Source organism: Lithobates pipiens, unplaced genomic scaffold (assembly GCF_037356315.1).
Source record: "Lithobates pipiens isolate NorthernLeopardFrog02 unplaced genomic scaffold, aLitPip1_a1.2 Scaffold_13, whole genome shotgun sequence".
Lineage (NCBI taxonomy): Eukaryota > Metazoa > Chordata > Amphibia > Anura > Ranidae > Lithobates > Lithobates pipiens.
The window spans coordinates 125,928,842-125,949,724 of NW_027507718.1; positions in this window are offsets into that span (position 1 = coordinate 125,928,842).

Below are 20,883 nucleotides of genomic sequence, written 5' to 3' on the forward strand. Positions count from 1 at the left end.
TCGCTTGATTTGTCTCCTGCAGTCACCCTTTTGGCGGTTGTCTATGATCGGTCCATTCTCCAATCCCAGGTGGGGTCTTCCCTTTAGGGACTAGACGTATTTGTTTTTAAATAGGTAGGTATTATTTCGCTTATACTCTTTAGAGACATACATATACCTTTTTTTTTTTTTTTTTTTTGTTGTGTCATTCCCTATCCACCAATCTTTGGAGACAGTTGGGCGGTGTTGGGGACTAAGGATGTGCTCTTTTGTGTATGTGACCGGCTCCATTAACTTTGTTTTATTTCTTTCTATTTATAGTGTACCCTTTTTGTATTCTAAACAAAACAATTTCTCTTCCACCAATTACTGGCTCCCCTGAAGAAGCCTAATGATAGGCGAAACATGTCGGGAATATTCTATCTGAACTGCCAAGAATTGGGTTATTTAAACTAATTGTTGGATTTTGTATACTGTTTTGTATGGTAGCTAATATATGCAATTTTGTTAAATTTGATCCTATTGTAATATTTTCCTTTTTTTTGATCGCTTTTATTACATTTAATAAAATACTCTCTTTTATCTATACATTTATACATTCCTTTCTTACTAGTATTAGCACCGTAACAGTCCCGCCTGTCTCTTCTCGTTTTCCTCTGTTATAATTGGGATGAGGTGCGTTGATAATTCCTTGCCTTATTGAGTCCTTTCCATTTCCATATACCTTTTGATGTTGAGTCTGCGTACAAACTTGTGCACATCCATGTAGGTCTGAAATTTGCTCATACTCCTGGGTGGAGCAAATTTCAGACCTTTGTCCAGAAGCCGTTTTTCGGAATCGGAAAGTACTTGTGTGCTAAGATTGAAAATGCCCTCACCTAGGGCCTTTTTCGCTTTAACTGACCTCCCCCCTCTGACTCCCCTCTTGGTTCTATAGGCCTTTTCAGGCCTCTGTTGTCCCTGGGAAAATCCCACCTACGGTTATTCCTGGGGTCATAATTTAACTGGGGGGGTGTGAATCCTATACCGTAATTCTCCTCCCGGGGCCGATGTCACATCGTTATACACTATTATCCCTCATGATCTGGGCTTCGAAGCCGTCAGATTCTATTTGGAACGAGATTCTAATCTGACTCAGACTCAGATTGAGTTTATTTTGGAGCTTTTAGAATTTGCCGCTAGGCACAATTACTTCTGGTTTGATAACCAGTTTTTCCGTCAGGACAAAGGAGTTGCCATGGGGGCCAAGTATGCCCCTAGTTTGGCTAATCTGTTCATGGCCAAGTGGGAGGAGGACGTGGTCGACTCTCCCAGGAGGTCGGAGATAGTGCTTTGGGCACGATATATCGACGACGTCCTCCTCCTATGGGATGGCGATGAGCATGACCTCCGTGGGTATATGGAGGAGTTGAATAATAACACCAGAGGCATCAAATTCAACTATGAAGCTAGCCAGGAGGGGGTGAATTTAAATATCAGGGTGGATAGAGATAATTTTATCACCTCCACTTTTTTCAAGCCCACGGACAGGAACTCCTACATCCCCTTAGGAAGCTGTCATCAGGATTCTTGGTTGAAATCAGTCCCTCTGGGGCAATATTTGCGCCTAAGGAGAAACTGCACGGACATTTCCACGTTCGATGAACAGGCCAGAATCTTGTCTCAACGGTTTTGGGATAAGGGGTATGCAGCAGACGTATTAACTGAGGCGTATCTTAATGCACGCAATAGAGAGAGACCGAGTCTGCTAACGGAAAGGGAGGATAATAAGGATAGGCATCAGATGACATTGCCCTTTGTTACCACCTTCTCAATGCAACATCAGAAGGTTAAACAACTGATCCGCAGACATTGGCATATTCTGACCTGCGATCAGATTCTGGGAACCATTTTACCTGAGGTTCCTAGGGTTATCTTTAAAGGGGCCTCCACTTTGGGCAGTAAGGTTGCCCCTAGCGTGCAAAACCCTCCAGAAAAAAAATAGATGTTTTTTCCAGAACCTTAAAGGGTTTTATAGGTGTAAAAATTGTCAAGTCTGTTCTCACAATGTAAACAAAAATTCCAAGATCCTCGATTTTGTTTCCACCAGTACCCAGAGGAGATATACAGTTGAGCCGTTCATCACCTGCTCCTCGGAAGCAGTTGTATATCTCATTCAATGTCCTCGTGGACTTCAATATGTAGGGAGAACTAAGAGGGCCCTAAAAGTCAGATTGAATGAGCATATTGCCAACATTAAACGGGGTTTCGATAAGCACTATCGAGGCATTACGATGAGAAACATGGTAGAGATCCATCCAATACGCTTTACATGGGGATCGATAAGTATAAACCGCACTGGAGGGGTGGGGCTTTGGTGAGAGAGATCTCACGGTTAGAAATGTCCTGGATACACAAGCTGAAAACTTATGCACCTTTTGGTATGAATACAGACACTGATGTGAATGCGTTCATAAATAATGCATAATGTGTATCGTAATGAGCAATTTCCCCCCCCCCTTTTTTCTCCCTTTTTTTCTTTTCTATATTTTATTTCAATTTTTAATTTTTACAAATTTTATGCATTTTTCCCTTTTATTTGGGTTTATGCGATTTTTACATGTTTTATATGCGATCAAATTTGTGCACATTACACCCACTATGGGGGTTTAAGAGAGCTTCTTACATTGTGGCTTATCTTTTATATTGTAAAGTGTACAGCCTGGTGGGATATGCACATTGATTTATCATATAATACTGGATTCATATTTTATATGGTTTTGGGGATTGTGTTTTATTTGACCATTATTGATATTAACATTGGGACAAGTCCCCTCCTCCCCCTGTTTCTTTTTCTTTTAATATGTGATGCGGAGATAGACACCCGAGGTCCTGTCTCTTTAATAGCCATGGACAGGTCCTTACAGGTCGGGTTACTGATTGGTGGTTTTCTCTTTTACCATTGAGGGGTGGAATTCTGTGCGTTTATTGCCACTCTACTCATACCGCGGAAATGAGGCTTGGCTATTGTGGAGCGCACGTATACACGGCTGCTCCACTTGTCCAGTGAAAGCGAGGCTTGGCCCAGGTGAAGCGCTCGCGTCTCCGTGGTGGGCGGAGACGGGGCGCGCTGACGTAGTCACGCCATGGGATGCGGTGGGATCGGGTTGGTGTTTTTCTGAGAGAGACGGGTGACGATGTTGACGCACGTCACTTCCGCCGTCACGACCCCTGACCCTGCACCCCATTGGCGCTCACATTGAGGCTTGGTTTCGCTTCATGAACATGAAGCGTAGCTGCCTCGTTTTTGCGGTGTATGTGTACTCTCCGGGCTCTTGGTTCAATTATAAATAGGGGACTCCCGTTTTTTTTATTACTTGATTCTGCTTCCCTCCTTTGGCGAACTAGTATAATTTCTAATGCCAGTCATTAATGACCTATATGCGTCACTTCCGGTCTACACCCGGAAGTGCGGTTGAGTGGTCCGATGGAGGAGGTGACTTGGGCCACAATCCATAATAAATTTGGGGCATTTCGGCGTGTCACCCACACCCCAGGACGACGTGATCTTTTCACGAAACGCGTTGGGTGGCGTGACACGCTTTTTTGCCTCATCAGAAATTGTAATAGAACAGGATATCGTTTGGAGTTTGCGATCGGCCGACGCTTCCCCATTGATGATATGCCCTGTGCTCATGCACTCTTGTAAGTGTACTTCTTTTTATGCTTATTTTTTTAATAAATGGTGTTACACTATTGGAGTGTTTTTTCCTTCTTACGGTGGACCACTTGTCTCTTGGTTGGAATACATTTGAGTCCAGCTCCCGAGGTTCTCTGTCCCTTGATGACCTGAGATTGATGCACACTCTGACCTGATCCTTAAGATAAGCGCTCCTTATTGGGGCATCTGGTAAGGAGCTACTGTTATCTACGTGGTGGTGGCGCACTTTCTTTTTTGCTTCACGTCAACATTTGATTCAAAATTTGGACAAGTCACTTTGGACACTCGGTGCTTTTTAAATTGACTCACCAGGACTTTATAATGTTGTCATATCAACTGTTTGTATAACTGTTGCAGTCTTTTTCTGTATGTCTTTTTTCTGTTTGGAGCACCAGAACTATTGAGATTTTAGTATCTTTGATAGTAGTGTTTACACTGATTGGTGTTACTACACATTTATTTTATTTATTTTTTGTATTATTGTATGTAGCCCATACATTTAGTTTCAAAGTTGGGGTTTATGGTAATTTCCATGCAATATTGAGCACTTTTGTTTTTTATTGTTGGGATTTTTACACCTTAATGTGACACATTAGGGATTGCGCAGTTCTTTTTTCTCCTTTTTACTCTGTGTACCTAATCCAATTCAATGGGGGGGGGGGGGGGGGGACTAGATTTAGGATAGCAGTGACGGAAGTTTTGAATCTATACCAGCCATGGCCTCTGGTATGCCTTGCAGCCTTCTATTGTTCCTACAGCTCCTATTTTTACTGTCTTTTATGCGCAGTTGGTGTTGCCATATGTGGTGCAAGTGCTCCCTGGTTGCCTGTTCAAGGGATGTGATATGGGCCGCATGGTCATTTTGAGTGTCAGTTAGGGCAGACACAGCAGTCCCAGTAGCTGAGACCTGCTGTTGGAGGGCATGGAGGTCCTTGTGGAGTAAGGTTTACATTTTGACCACCCAGAATCAAACTCTGCCTGTAAGGCCAACGGGAAGGCCGAGGCCTCATATCTGGAAGATCCTCCTGAGGCCCGAGGGGTCATGCCCACTGGATCTGTGTCAGGGAGCAAGATAATAGTGGTCACTGACCTGAATACCACATCTGGTGGGTCCGAGTGCAGAGCTTGGGATCATCCGATTCCTCACTGCTCTTGGACATCGCCGGAGCGGGGGGAGAGGAGGCTTGCTCTTCCCTGTGTTCTGAGCAGGCGCTATCTTGTCCTTGGGAGTGCAGGGTTCCGACTGAGATGTGAGGAGCAGGTACCGCTGGCTCACGCCCTGTTGTAGCCCTGCGGATTCAGCAGATCAAGAGCTGTGTGTAGACATCCTTTTTTGAGATGTGTGATGGCTGGGAAATAGCCTGTCAGTTTCGGGCAGTCACGGAGCTTAGCAGCACACGTCTTCAGCCATCTATGGTTGGCCACGCCCATGCATACAGTCTTTGAAGAATTCCCATTTCTGGTCTGTGTCCATTGATGCCAATATTCCCTCCCAGTTTAAGTCTTGGAGAGCAGCCCTCATCCTTGGAAAATTTGCTCTCTTAACCACTTAAGGACCGCCGTATTGCCATTCTACGTCATCAGAATGGCACAGGCAGGCACAAGGCACAAGCACATAGATGTACGTGCCTGCCTTCCAGCGGGTGGGGGGGTCCGATCGGACCCCCTCCCACTGGCTACGGCGGTCCGTTTCCCTCCGGGAGCGATCCGTGATGAGGGGATGGCCGTTGGTTTCTGGCCACCCCCTCTCGATCGCTCCTGGCCAATGACTAACTTCCTCCCACTGTGTATTGTTTTTTTTTTTTGAAAATTATTTTTATTAATTTGCAAGTGAACAATAAAACAACCTACAGCCTATTGGGCATACCCAGGCTGATTATTATAACACCCCCCTGAGTCAACAATCAGGGAACAACCAATAACCCTCCCCTCCCCCCACCCGATATACCGCCACCGGCGTGTACATCCAAAAAGAAAAAAGAACCCCCCCCCCCCCCTGTACGCTCTAGCACCACTACACATCACTCAGGACAGTTACCTAATTCGCCCATGCTCCACTGCAGTCAACACTCAGACCCAGGATGAAACATACCAGCATTACCCTTCACCTACCAATCTCCCATTGCCCACGTAAAGAATGACCCAGGGTTACAAGAATATCAAAAAACTTAGAACTCTTCCACTAATTACTAATGAAACTCCATCAGTCTGGATTCAAGTCAGCGTTGGTGTCACGCGACTCCGTCCATATGTCCCATATTTTATGAAATTTAGTGCCGCAGCCTCGCGAAAGGTAGGTGGCCTTGTATAGAGGGAGAGCCGTATTCACTAAGTTCTTCCAAAAATTAATAGAGGGGGCTACCGGGGCCTTCCATTTAAGAACAATCGACTTACGGGCATAGTATAGCAATAAGCCCAGGAGTGTTCTGAGCGCTCGGCGCGGAGCCAGCGGCTCGACCAGTCCTAAGAGGCATATCTCGACCGATAAAGGTATGTTAACGGTGGTAACCACCAGGATAAAATTAGTCACCTCCACCCAAAAACTAGCTATCCGAGGACAGCTCCAGAGCATGTGTATAAAATCCGCCGAAAGTGAGTTACATCTCCAACAGAAGGCAGGGACAGATGGATAGATTCTGTGAAGACGTTGCGGAGTGTAATATACTCTATGTACTATTTTGAATTGCACCAATCTATCTCTGGCTGACACTAATTGTAAGAAAGGATACTCCCATACATCTTCCCAGTCCTCCGTGTCCAAGGAGGGAAAATCAGCTTCCCACCTTGCCCTCTGGAGTTCCAACCCGGTATGGACACCAGGGAGCAACACCTTGTAGATGGCAGACAACGGTTTGGACAGATCATCATCTCTGAGTAGAGATTCCAACCGTGAGGTGTAGAATGCGACGGGGGCATTTCCAAACTGCGTTTGAAAGGCATGATTAAGTATATGAATAAGTGTGAGTTGGGCAGGGTATACTGTTGTTTCAGCATATCGAAGGTCTGTAATTTGCCCTCAACACAAAGTTGATCAATATATTTGATACCCCTGCTTGCCCATACACTAGGGTCGGGAATAGAACCAAATTCCGGTAAATTCGGGTTGAACCAAAGAGGACTATGCGGGGAGATGTGTCCCGAGGGCACTGGGCGTATCAGATTGGCAACATTCCATGCCCTTATAACCGCCCTCATTGCAGCAGTAAGAGGGAACGGGGCTCGTAGACCGCGATACACCAAGTGCCTCAGTGCCTCATACGACCCCAACCACGCCGCTTCCAGGACCACCGCCGCGTTGGACTCATCCGAAACCAGCCAATTATGAGCATGGGACAGAAGAGCCGCCACATAGTAGGAGTGCAAATCCGGGCAAGCTAAACCACCCTCTCCCCAAGGCCTCTGCAATACCGTGAGCTTAAACCTTGGCTGACCAGCGCCCCAGAGAAAGGACACCAGAAGAGAATTTATCGTGCGAAAATTTTTTTTAGGAATCCAGATTGGAGCGTGTCTGAGAACATAGAGAAAAGCAGACAAAAGCTTCATCTTAACCAGTTGCCGACCGCCGCACGACGATGTACGTCGACAGCATGGCACGGGCAGGCATAAGGGCGTACATGTACGTCCCTGCCTTCCCGCGGGTCGGGGGCCCGATCGGGCCCCCGCCCGGTGCCTGCGGCGGTCGGTTTTCGTGCGGGAGCGATCCCGGACGAGGGGACGGCCATTCATTCATGGCCACCCCCTCGCGATCGCTCCCGACGAATGAAAATCCTTCGTGACATCACTTCCTCTCCTGTGAGGAGAGGAAGTGATGTATTCTCTCCTCCGTGTCGGTATTTTTCGTTCCGACACGGAGGAGAACGGATCGGTGAGTTGCACCAACACTCTACACAAACAGTAGAACATGCCAGGCACACTCACACCCCCCCTTTACCCCCCGATCACCCCCCCAATTACCCCTGCCCCCCAGTCACAGTGACACCAATGTCATTTTTTTTTTTTTTTTTTTTTTTTTTTTTTTTTTTTGCATTGGTGTCATTTGTGACTGTAATAACTGTTAGGGCAGTTAGGGTTAGCCCCCTTTAGTTCTAATGTACCCCCCTAACCCCCCCAATAAAGGTTTAACCCCGTGATCACCCCCCGTCGCCAGTGTCACTAAGGCTGGGTTCACATTGCAGCGGTTTATGAGAACGAATGTGATTCGCACCGCACTGCAGTGCAAATCACATCCGATCTCTGTGCGATTCGAGTTCAGCCATTCGCCGCACCCGCCACACCCGCCGCACCCGCCGCAAATTCGCACGGGACCCTTTTTTTGGCCCGCAGCAGAATCGGATCGCATGGGTGTTCACGCCATGCGATCCGAGTTTGCAGATCGCACTGCGATATGCAAACTGATCTGGGGGTGTCAGTAACATTTCACTGACACTCCCAGCAGTTCGCATAGGGCAGTGTGAACTGCCGCCGGGAGGCATGCGATGCGGGAACCCGCCGCGCATTCGTGGCGTTCCCGCATCGCTCCAGTGTGAACCCAGCCTAATAAGCGATCATTTTTCTGATCGCCGTATTAGTGTCACAGGTGACGCTAGTTAGGCAGGTAGGTATTTAGGTTCGCCGCAGCTTTTTATAGCACCAGGGACCCCCATATACTACCGCATAAAGCCCCCTGATTGCCCCCTAGTTAACCCTTTCACCAGTGATCACCATATAACTGTTACAGGTGACGCTGGTTGGTTAGTTATTTTTTTATAGTTTCAGGGCACCCGCCATTTATTACCTAATAAAGGTTTAACCCCCTGATCACCCGGCGGGTGTCATTTGTGACTAATAACTGTTAGGGCAGTTAGGGTTAGCCCCCTTTAGTTCTAAGGTACCCCCCTAACCCCCCCAATAAAGGTTTAACCCCGTGATCACCCCCCGTCGCCAGTGTCACTAAGGCTGGGTTCACATTGCAGCGGTTTATGAGAACGGATGTGATTTGCACCGCACTGCAGTGCAAATCACATCCGATCTCTGTGCGATTCGAGTTCAGCTATACAGATAGTATGGCTGAATTCGTGTCGCACCCGCCGCACCCGCCGCAAACTCGCACGGGACCCTTTTTTTGGTCCGCAGCAGAATCGGATCGCATGGGTGTTCACACCATGCGATCCAAGTTTGCAGATCGCACTGCGATATGCGAACTGATCTGGGGGTGTCATTAACATTTCACTGACACTCCCAGCAGTTCGCATAGGGCAGTGTGAACTGCCGCCGGGAGGCATGCGATGCGGGAACCCGCCGCGCATTCGTGGCGTTCCCGCATCGCTCCAGTGTGAACCCAGCCTAATAAGCGATCGTTTTTCTGATCGCTGTATTAGTGTCACAGGTGACGGCAGTTAGGTATTTAGGTTCGCCGCAGCTTTTTATAACGCCAGGGACCCCCATATACTACCGCATAAAGCCCCCTGATTGCCCCCTAGTTAACCCTTTCACCAGTGATCACCATATAACTGTTACAGGTGACGCTGGTTGGTTAGTTATTTTTTTATAGTTTCAGGGCACCCGCCATTTATTACCTAGTCTCACTAGTGTACCCCTAAATTTAGGGGTGTCTACTTTCCAAAATGGGGTCATTTGGGGGGGGGTTTGTGCCATCTTGGCATTTTATGGCCTTCAAAACTGTAACGCCCTTAGAAAGCCTGAAGGCGGTGCTTGGTTTTCGGGGCCCCGTACGCGGCTAGGCTCCCAAAAAGTCCCACATATGTGGTATCCCCGTACTCAGGAGAAGCAGCAGAATTTATTTTGGGGTGTCATTTCACATATGCCCATGGTATGCGTGAGCAATATATCATTTAGTGACAACTTTGTGAAAAAAAAAAAAAAAAAAAAAAAGTTTGTAATTTTCCCGCAACTTGTGGCAAAATATAAAATATTCCATGAACTCAACATGCCTCTCAGCAAATAGCTTGGGGTGTCTACTTTCTAAAATGGGGTCATTTGTGGGGGTTTTGTGCCATCTTGGCATTTTATGGCCTTCAAAACTGTAATAGGTAGTGAGGAGTGAAGTCAAATATTTACGCCCTTAGAAAGCCTGAAGGCGGTGCTTGGTTTTCGGGGCCCCGTACGCAGCTAGACTCCCAAAAAGTCCCACATATGTGGTATCCCCGTACTCAGGAGAAGCAGCAGAATTTATTTTGGGGTGTTATTTCACATATGCCCATGGCATGCATGAGCAATATATCATTTAGTGACAACTTTGTGAAAAAAAAAAAAAAAAAAAAAAAGTTTGTAATTTTCCCGCAACTTGTGGCAAAATATAAAATATTCCATGAACTCAACATGCCTCTCAGCAAATAGCTTGGGGTGTCTACTTTCTAAAATGGGGTCATTTGTGGGGGTTTTGTGCCATCTTGGCATTTTATGGCCTTCAAAACTGTAATAGGTAGTGAGAAGTGAACTCAAAAATTTACGACCTTAGAAAGCCTGAAGGCGGTGCTTGGTTTTCGGGGCCCCGTACGCGGCTAGGCTCCCAAAAAGTCCCACATATGTGGTATCCCCGTACTCAGGAGAAGCAGCAGAATTTTTTTTGGGGTGTCATTTCACATATGCCCATAGCATGTGTGAGCAATATATCATTTAGTGACAACTTTGTGTAAAAAAAAAAAAAAAATTTTTTTTTTGTCATTATTCAATCGCTTGAGGCAAAAAAATAAAATATTCAATGGGCTCAACATGCCTCTTATCAATTTCCTTAGGGGGTCTACTTTCCAAAATGGGGTCATTTGGGGGGGTTTTGTACTGCCCTGCCATTTTAGCACCTCAAGAAATGAGATAGGCAGTCATAAAATAAAAGCTGCGTAAATTCCAGAAAACGTACCTTAGTTTGTAGATGTGACAACTTTTGCGCAAACCAATAAATATACAATTATTGACTTTTTTTTTACCAAAGACATGTGGCTGAATACATTTTGGCCTAAATGTATGACTAAAATTGAGTTTATTGGATTTTTCTAATAACAAAAAGTAGAAAATATCATTTTTTTTCAAAATTTGCGGTCTTTTTACGTTTATATCGCAAAAAATAAAAATCGCAGAGGCAATCAAATACCATCAAAAGAAAGCTCTATTTGTGGGAAGAAAAGGACGCAAATTTTGTTTCGGTACAACATTGCATGACCGCGCAATTACCAGTTAAAGCAGCGCAGTGCCAAAGTGTAAAAAGACCTCTGGTCATTTACCAGCAAAATGGTCCGGTCTTAAAGTGGTTAAATAAATTAATCCTTCCAATCAAGGTGAGAGGGAGATGCGACCATGCCTTCAGTCTAGTCCTCATCCTCCGCACCAGTGGATCCAGATTGAGGGCACAAAAATCAGAGGTAGAGGGGGAAATGTAAATCCCCAAGTATTTCATTGTATCTGTCCACATGAGTGGCAGGTTGGGATCCGCTGCTGCCTTAGCCTCCCTGTCTATTGACATAATTTGAGATTTATCCCAGTTTACCTTAAGCCCTGAACAGTCAGTGAAGTGAGAATACGTAGCGTCTCCCTGAGAGACTGGGCCGGATCACTTAAAAAGAGTATGAGGTCATCTGCATATAGAGCTACCTTCTCTTGTATGGAACCCACCTGTATCCCTCTAACTCCCTCCGCCTTCCTGAGGGCCGACGCGAGTGGCTCCATTGCCAGGGCAAACAGAGCCGGTGACAATGGACAACCCTGCCGCGTTCCTCTCCTAACAGCGAAAGGCTCTGACAAGGCACCACCCATCTTAATCTGCGCCAAGGGCTCCTTATATAAAATATGTATCCAGTTACAAAATTCCACTCCAAAACCCATGGCCTCCAAAACTAAGGACATAAACTGCCAGGCCACAGAGTCAAAGGCTTTTTCAATATCTAGTGTACTATGACCCTCGTAGAAGACTCAGTGGCCGGCAACTGCAAATGCGTAAACACCCATCGTAGATTTATATCTGTGGACTTCCCCGGCATAAATCCAGTTTGGTCCATATCAATCAGGGATGACAGGACCGACCGTAACCTAGTGGCCAGAATTTTCGTCAAGATTTTCAGGTAATAATTTAGCAGGGAGATCGGTCTATAGGAAGCACACAGGGAGATATCCTTGCCAGGCTTGGGGATAAGCACTATGTGTGCTTGATACATGGATGGGGGAAGCCCCATCTGAATTTTGCTATCGGAGAATACTTTTAACAACTTGGGAGCAATCAGTGGGGCATACATCCTGTATCATTCGCCAGGTAGACCATCAGGTCCAGGAGTCTTCCCACCAGGGAATGAGCGAATTGCCTCCTCCACTTCCTCCAAAGTAAAGTCCTTATCTAGAAATACTCTGTCCTCCTGTGATAGAGTGGGCAAATTTAGAGAGGAAAGAAATTCCCTCTGCACTTCCACCGACCCCCCTGGAACCTCAGCATACAGTTGTTCATAAAAGGCTCTAAATTCAGTAAGTATCATGTCGGGCGCGGACACCAACTGACCATCCGACCCATAGATCTCCGAGACAACTGTCTGCATTTTAGAATCAGCTACTAAATTTGCCAGAAGCTTACCATTTTTGTCCCCAGATTCAAAGATTTTCCCCGCCATAGACTTCAGATCCAAATGGGTGGCCTCTGCAAGATGAAGGGATAAGGCCCGTCTGGAATCAGCCAGCCGAGTGAAGCGCTCCGAGGACGGCGAGTCGGAAAAAGCCTCAGCCGCCTCGGCCTCGCTCCCCTCAAGCTGCCGCATCCGAGATGACATCTCAGAGCGGACCGCCTTGATAGCCGAAATATATTCCCCCCTGGTATTGGCCTTAAAAGCATCCCAGACCATCTGTACCGAGGCAGAGCCCTCATTCAGCTCCCAATATTGTTGCAGCTTAGGAGCGACCTCCTCCCCCACCCTCAAGTCCTGCAACCATTTGGGCGCTAGACGCCAACAACCTGTACCCCTGGTGTCCGACAACTGCAAGGTGACCTCCAAAGGTGCGTGGTCAGAGAGACCTGCAGGTAAGTACAGAGCCCCCCTCACCGACGTCAGGGCCCCAGAGTTGCCGAAGACCAAATCAATCCGAGAGCCCGATTTATGTGTGGAGGAGTGGAAAGAATAGGCCCGAACGTCCACGTTCTTCCATCTCCAGATCTCAGTGTAATTAAATGTTTGGGCCCACTGCAGCAGATCTGACGAATAAGCCCTGTTCGGGTTGGACGAATCCAGAGATGGGTCAAGAATAGAGTTAAAATCCCCAGCTATGTACAATCTGGAGAACTGTAAGGGAGCCAGCAGTTCACCAATCTTATACAGAATCTGTGGGTGGAAGGGGGGGGGCACATATATGTTGACAAAAGCATAAACCACTTGGCTAACCTCTAATAGTAGGACAATAAATCTACCTCCTTGGTCAGTGTGCAGGTGAACAACTTTGTAAGCTAGAGATTTGTTTAGCAAGATGGCCACTCCCCTCGCATAACTAGAGTATGTAGCATGAAATGCCTGTCTCACCCAGGGCCTGCGCAGGGCAAGGATTTTATTTCCCAGGAGATGAGTCTCCTGTAGAAAAAGAACATGGGGTCTGTGATTATTCAGGTATTTAAACATCAACGCCCTTTTTACCTTATCATTAAGGCCCCGCACGTTCCAAGACACTAGTCTCAAAGCCATGGAAGTAATTGACAATTAGTGACAGTACAGTAATACACATACAATATCCCATTATCCTGCCAGTGAGCATGGTACATGTCAGCATAATCATTCAAAACAGGTGCATTTATCAGTGGATTCAGAGCGCACAGTGAAAAAAAGAAAAAAGAACAATAAAACAGCAACATAAAAAAGAACCAAAAAACAACCCACAACTCCCTACTGGCCATGAGTGCCCTAATTGGGAAAAGAGAAGAAAAAAAAAAAAAAAAAAAGGGGGAAAAATCCAATTGGGCACTAAAAAAACAAGGCCAGTTTGATACCCAAAACCTAACTAACACTTAAATCTCCAGACTTCTTAAGCAAAAAAGTTCCGAAGTAGCGGCCACTCCAACCGCTTACGCCTCGTCAAGGCGAGTAAAACCTGTATTAAGGGGAGAAATCTGATAAGTCCTTGATTGGTCTTCATCTGGGGAGCTCCGAGGTAAAAGGAAATAGAGAAGAGAGGACAAACCTTGAACCAAAAAACAATGTGAAAACAGCAAGGATCAACTCAAGCGCTGATAGAGCACCGCAACGACTTAATAGAGGTGGAGGCCAGGACATCATCTGCTAGAAGTAAGGGTGAAAGTACCCCCGCTCATCAATTGGGTAAGTAATGTCCCGTGAGCCCCACAGTATCAGCAGCAGCAAACAGCAATCCAAAACAAAAACAAAAAAAGTCAGAGAGCCCACAGCGGGCCAATATTTCAGACAAACAGTGCCCCCCCTGCCGTGTGGCAAGCCGTCAAGGATTAACGTACAGTCAGCAGCCAGTCATTTGCTTCTTCTGGTGTGTCAAAGAACTTCACCGAGCCATTGTAGGGCACCCTAAGGCGGCTGGGGTACAGCATACTGTATTTAATATCCTTTTCCCGTAGGCGCCTGCGGACATCAGTAAAGGACTTCCTCTTGCGCTGCAGGTCCGCCGAAAAATCCGGGAACAGGAGGATAGAGGAGTTGCCATAAGGAAGTGAAGGGTGTTTGCGAGCTGCAGAGAGGATCCTGTCACGGTCCCTAAAATTCAAAAAACGGACCAAAAAGGGACGGGGGTGCGCCCCGGGGACATAACGCCCCGTAGGAACTCGGTGGGCACGCTCCACCACGTAGGTCTGGGATAGGTCCGTAAGAGACAGTCATTTCTTGAAAAATTCTTCCGCAAACTCTGCCGGCCAATCACCCTCCTCCCCCTCCGGCAGACCCAAGACCCGTACATTGTTGCGCCTCGCTCTATTTTCGGCATCGTCGGATTTGGCGACCAGCAAGTGCACCGTGCGTTGCAGCTCCGCTATGGTGTTGGTGTGCGTGGTGGTAAGATCCTCAGTGGCAGAGATCCTGGATTCCGACTCCGTCAACCTGCCCCTGATCTTATCCAGGTCATTTCGTATAAGGTTACATTCTTCTGCAAGACGGTCAATTCTCAATAGCATAGAGGTCTTACTTTGCTCAATAGCCGCCAGGATCACTGCAGTACTGTCCTGGGAGGAAGGGGGTGCCGACAAGGCCACAGTCCCGGATGACCCAGACTCCATTTCCAATTCAGCGAGCAGCGACTGCAGTCTCCCTATGAGAGAAGGATCTGGCTGCGCCTCTGTCAGGGGAGCCGAACAGCTCGGTGCAGAGGAGCTCTTAGGTCGGTGCTCAGGGCCCATGAAGAAATACGCCTGCAAGTGTCCCGGGACCCCCCCTCCCGACAAGCCCGACCAGCAATAGGGGAACCCAGCCAAGAGTCAGTGCAGCAAGGGGCCAGGGAGCTGGATGGACGGCTGGAGGGACCAACTGATGCACCCTTCCAAGTATAAAGTTCCAGGTGTAGGGGGTGTTGAATGACCTCCATCCGCACTGCACAGCAGGGCACCTGAGCAGGAAGGATGCTGCCTCAAACTGGCAGCGGAGTGCGGGAGTGCAAGGCCTGTCCTGGACCCTCCAGCAGCCCCCCGGATCAGTGCCCGCTTACAGACCCCGCAGTAAATTATGCCCGGATGGATGTGGGAGCGGGTAACCAGCACGGTCCGCGGATCGCGGGCCGGAGAATACCGGAGGCTCTGCAGGCCTCAAAATGGCGGCGGCCACGGGAGGAAAGAGTCGGCGTCCGAGACCCTCCTACCGTTTCCCGGATCGATGTCCCCACGTTGTGTCCTCCGGAGGTAGTGCCACGACTGGATGGGGGGTGGGGAGGACGCCCTTTCCGCCGATCGCGGTCACCGAGCACCGAGGATGCTGACTGTCCCGTAGGCCGCAAGATGGCGGCGGTCTCAGGGCAATGGAGCTGGGCACAGATCGCGTGGCGCCCCAGCCGATCGGTCCAGCTCTGCAATTCCAGCTGGGATGAAGGCAGGGGGTGACCAGGAACAGATGGGTTGTTTTGGGGCTCCCCTATGCACGTTAATTTACAGGATGGCGACGGATTCCTTCCAGGATCAGCGGAGCTCCAAGCGACACGTCCTTCCTGGTTTACATCCGGACACGCCCCCCCCACTGTGTATTGTTTACACAGGAAGGAGGAAGTGATGTCATTCTCCTCGGGGCGGTCTTTTTGACCGGACTACGAGGAGAAGACACAAAGTAAGTGCACCAAAACACTACACTGACACATAGGTACACGTAGGTACACAAACACCTCCCGTAGTGGTATAGAATCTGAACAGATCAATATCTGATCTGATCAGATCTATACTAGCATCCCCAGCAGTTTAGGGTTCCAAAAAAACGCATTGTTAGCGGGATCAGCCCAGATACCTGCTAGCACCTGCGTTTTGCCCCTCTGCCCAGCCCACCCAAGTGCAGTATCGATCGATCACTGTCACTTACAAAACACTAAACACATAACTGCAGCGATCGCAGAGTCAGTCCTGATCCCTGCGATCGCTAACAGTTTTTTTGGTAGCATTTTATATTTAAATCCGGAAGGCAGTGCTTGGTTTTCGGGGTCCTGTACGTGGCTAGGCTCCCAAAAAGTCCCCCACATGTGGTATCCCCGTACTCGGGAGAAGCAGCAGAATGTATTTTGGGGTGTAATTTGACTTCTGCCCATAGCATGTGTGAGCAATATATCATTTAGTTACAACTTTGTGCAAAAAAAAAAAAGTTTGTAATATTCCCGCAACTTTTGGCAAAATATAAAATATTCCATGGACTCAACATGCCTCTCAGTAAATAGCTTGGGGTGTCTACTTTCCAAAATGGGGTCATTTTGGGGGGTTTTGTGCTATTTTGGCATTTTATGGCCTTCTAAACTGTGATAGGTAGTGAGGAGTTAAATCAAAAATTTGCACCCTTAGAAATCCTGAAGGTGGTGATTGGTTTTCGGGGTGCCGTGCGCGACTAGACTCCCAAAAAGTCCCACACATGTGGTATCCCCATACTCGGGAGAAGTAGCGGAATATATTTTGGGGTGCAATTCCACATATAACCATGGCATGTGTGAGCAATATATCATTTAGTGACAACTTTTTTTTTTTTGTCATTATTCAATCCCTTAGGACAAAAAAAAAAATATTCAATGGGCTCAACATACCCATCAGAAATTTCCTTGGGGTGTCTACTTTCCAAAATGGGGTCATTTGGGGGGGGTTTGTACTGCCCTGCCATTTTAGCACCTCAAGAAATGAGATAGGCAGTCATAAATTAAAAGCTGTGTAAATTCCAGAAAATGTACTCTAGTTTGTAGACGCTATAACTTTTGCGCAAACCAAAAAATATACGCTTATTGACATTTTTTTTTACTAAAGACATGTGGCTGAATAAATTTTGCCCTCAATGTATGACTAAAATTTAGTTTATTCGATTTTTCTTATAACAAAAAGAAGAAAATATATTTTTTGTCAAAATTTTAGCTCTTTTTCCATTTATATCGCAAAAAAAAAATCGCAGAGGCAATCAAATACCATCAAAAGAAAGCTCTATTTGTGGGAAGAAAAGGACGCAAATTTCGTTTGGGTGCAATATTGCATGACCGCGCAATTACCAGTTAAAGCAGCACAGTGCGAAATTGGAAAAAGACCTCTGGTCCTTAGGCTGACAATTGGTCCGGGGCTTAAGTGGTTAAAGTTAAGTGTTTTTATCTTTGCCATATGTGTTTGTTGCTTACAGCTAACATTAAATGAAATCATGTTATGGTCACTGTTACCCAGATTTTCTTTTATATCAATATTGGTAATAAGCTCTGCATGGTTTGAGATTACCAGATCCAGCAGAGCGTCATTCCTAGTCAGGGCCTCAATAAGCTGGACCATAAAATTGTCTTTGTAATAGGTTTATACCTTTTTGCACTTTATTCTTGTGACATACAGAGCCAAAAGTATGAAAATTGTACCTATGTCCAAATATATATGAACCTAACTGTACAATCAATTGGGCCCAAACTTTTATATGGCTAAGGATGGTATCAAACTGTAAGATATTGGGTAACCCTAATATTTGGATAACCCTCGGGAATATTTCAACACACATTCAGTGCCAACCAACAATCCCAAATCTTGATGTATTTGGATGGCAACCTCTGTGGGTGTAAGCTCAGGTTCACACTGAGCTGCGGGAATGAAGCTGTGAGAGTTCAGCTGAACTCGCACAATTTCACTTCCGCATGTCAGTCTGTGATTTCAGAGACATCTGCTCAGGTTTCTACACAGATGTCAATGTAAATTGCAAATAATAATAAATAAATGGAACTGGTGCCAATAATGAAACAAAAAGAAAAAAAGGGTTGCTGCACTTGAAATTAGTGAAGACTAATAATGAATGAATGCCGTGATAAAGGGCATTCCCAATACAATCATTAAAAATGCAAAAAGTGATTTATACAAATGGTATGTATATATACAAAACCATGTGTAAACGTGTATTAGTGAATTACTTCACTTTATATATGTGCACGAATATTAAACAAAAAAAAATAATTATATTAATAAATTTATGAATGTTCAAACAAATGTATCATAAAAAGTTCTCAAATTCTTTCTAGATTATTCCACTCCAACACCATGTGAGAAATAAAATCTGTGTTCCAAATAATATTTGTGACTTTTCACCCAAAGTGACCAAAAATTGCGCTCACCAGATGGCCCTGGCCAGCAAGTGACCATAAGACATGAAGTACCTCCTCAAATCCTGGAGACCATTCAAAGATCTTTTTCCAATCAATCATGTATGGTAAACTTGGTCAAATGAGCACGGGAACAGCCAGATCAAATCTTTGTTATCTATCCTCTGCTCCAATTTCCCACATATGAAAATCAAGCTCCGCCAAAAAGAGCCAGGGAAGGCAGATCTAGTGTAGTATCATTTTGTTTATTGTTAAAAAATGTCACTCACAATATTTCCAGCAGGGGAGTGCATTAGTATATTGCAAAAACCTAGTGCAGTGGAAGCCCGTTCAGACAGTATTATCTGACCAGTGGTGTATGCTATGCATTAGGTGACCCCCCAGTGGAAGTGATGTGAAGTGCGTGTCAGACCTAGCTTCTATGCATTTTGCATTCCAGCAAGTGTGATCAGGAAGTCAGGAATGTAAATCACAGCCCAAAATCGCAAAAAGTAGTACAGAAACTACTTTGAAATCAGTATTCCACCGTCCTAATTAGGACGGTGCCATTGCCGGCAATTGCCGCTGTTTTTGATTTGATTATTATTTGCAATATGTGTTGCACCTTCTATTCGTAGGAATCCGGACATTCAGGGCATATTGGTTAGAGGGAGGGAATTTAAAAATGTTGTTGTTTGTGGACAATATTATTCTCACTTTGACCCAGCCTAGGATCTCCCTACCAAATTTACATGCTGAGCTTGACAAGTATGGGGCCCTCTCGGGATATAAAATAAATGCGTCTAAGTCAGAGGCCTGAGGATGAAGTTCACCACTTAAAGACTTGTTTTCCTTATAACTGGAAACTTACTGCCCTGAAATACCTGGGGATTTACATCACCCCGCCCTTTGCCCCCTTGTACCAAGCTAATTTCCCCCCTTTATTTAGATCGATTAGGGAACTGGTGTAAAAGTGGAAGACCCATCATATTTCTCTCCTGGGGCATATTGCCTCTATCAAGATGGCCTTCCTCCCTAAGCCTTTGCACCTATTGCAAACACTACTACACAAAGACTGAATACGCTATGTTTGGAACTATAATGCCGCGTACACACGATCAAACAATCGGGTGGAAAAGTCCGGCAAACTCAAGTCCGCCGGACAATCCCCCCATGTGTAGCCTCCGGCGGACTTTTTTGACCCGAAAGTATGGCGGACTTAGAAAGTAGTTTTGCACTCCAATCTTCCCGCCGGACTTGCATTTCGGTGGACAATCCGGCCGTGTGTATGCCAGTCCGCCGTACTTTTGAAATGAGCGGACTTTTCCCACCCGGAGAAAAGTCCGCTCATTTTGAGCACGTCTCCAGGTAGGCGAAAGGAGACGTCGCTGGCCCCGCCACCTGGTATAAAGGGGAACCCCAACAAAAATCGGCGTGGGGGTCCCCCCCAGGTCCACATCAGACCCTTGTCTGAGCACGCTACCCGGCCGGCCAGCAAAGGGGGGGGGGGCGAGCGAGCGCCCCCCCTCCTGAGCCGTACCAGGCCCTCGACATGGGGGGGCGCCTTGGGGAAGGGGGGCCGCGCGGCCCCCCCCACCCCAAACCAAGGTTTTGCAGTCTTAAAGGCCTCCTGGATTGTGTGGATGTTCATCAATGTTTATACCCCCCCCCCCAGTCCATTACCAGGCCCTTTGGGTCTTGTATGGATATTAAGGGGAACCCCGCACAAATTTATAAAAAGGAAAGGCGTGGGGCCCCAGGCCCTATATACTCTGAACAGCAGTATACAGGCGGTGCAAACAAGACAGGGACTGTAGGTTTGTTGTTAAGTAGAATCTGTTTGTAATTTTGAACTGGTAGATTTTTAAAGTGTAGCCCAGTCAAAAAATCAATTTTTTATCTTTTTGGAAAACATAGGGATGGGTTATCACCCCTGTAACTTTTTTTTTTGCTGTCTGTGCACTTTCTGTCCCAATGACAAATGTTTTTCGAAAATTAGTTTTTTATTAGTGAAACAAGGATTGGTAAAAAATCCGTGAAGAGGAGACAAGTTTTTCCCATATCAACTCTAAGCCCTTGTACAAACGGTCGAAAATTCCGACGGAAAATGTCTGATCGGACCGCGTTGTCGGATAATCCGACCGTATGTGGGCTCCATCGGACTTGTTCCATCAGAATGTCCGACCAACAAAGTTTGAGAGCAGGATATAAAATTTTCTGACAACATGATCCAATCAGACTTTGTTCTCTTATTAGTAGAGAATTCCGATCGGACAAAGTGCCACGCATGCTCAGATCAAATTACGCGACCAAAGCTATTGGCTACCAGCCTGAACGTAGTCCCATCATAACGAACGAACGCCATCACGTTCCGAATGGTCGGATTTTACAACAACTTTGTTCGACCGTGTGTATACAATACTAGTTTTGAACAAAATCCGTTGGAAAAAATCAGTAGGATTTTGTGGTCGGAATGTCCGACCATGTGTAAGTGCTTACAGGAAAAAATTTCCCTTCCT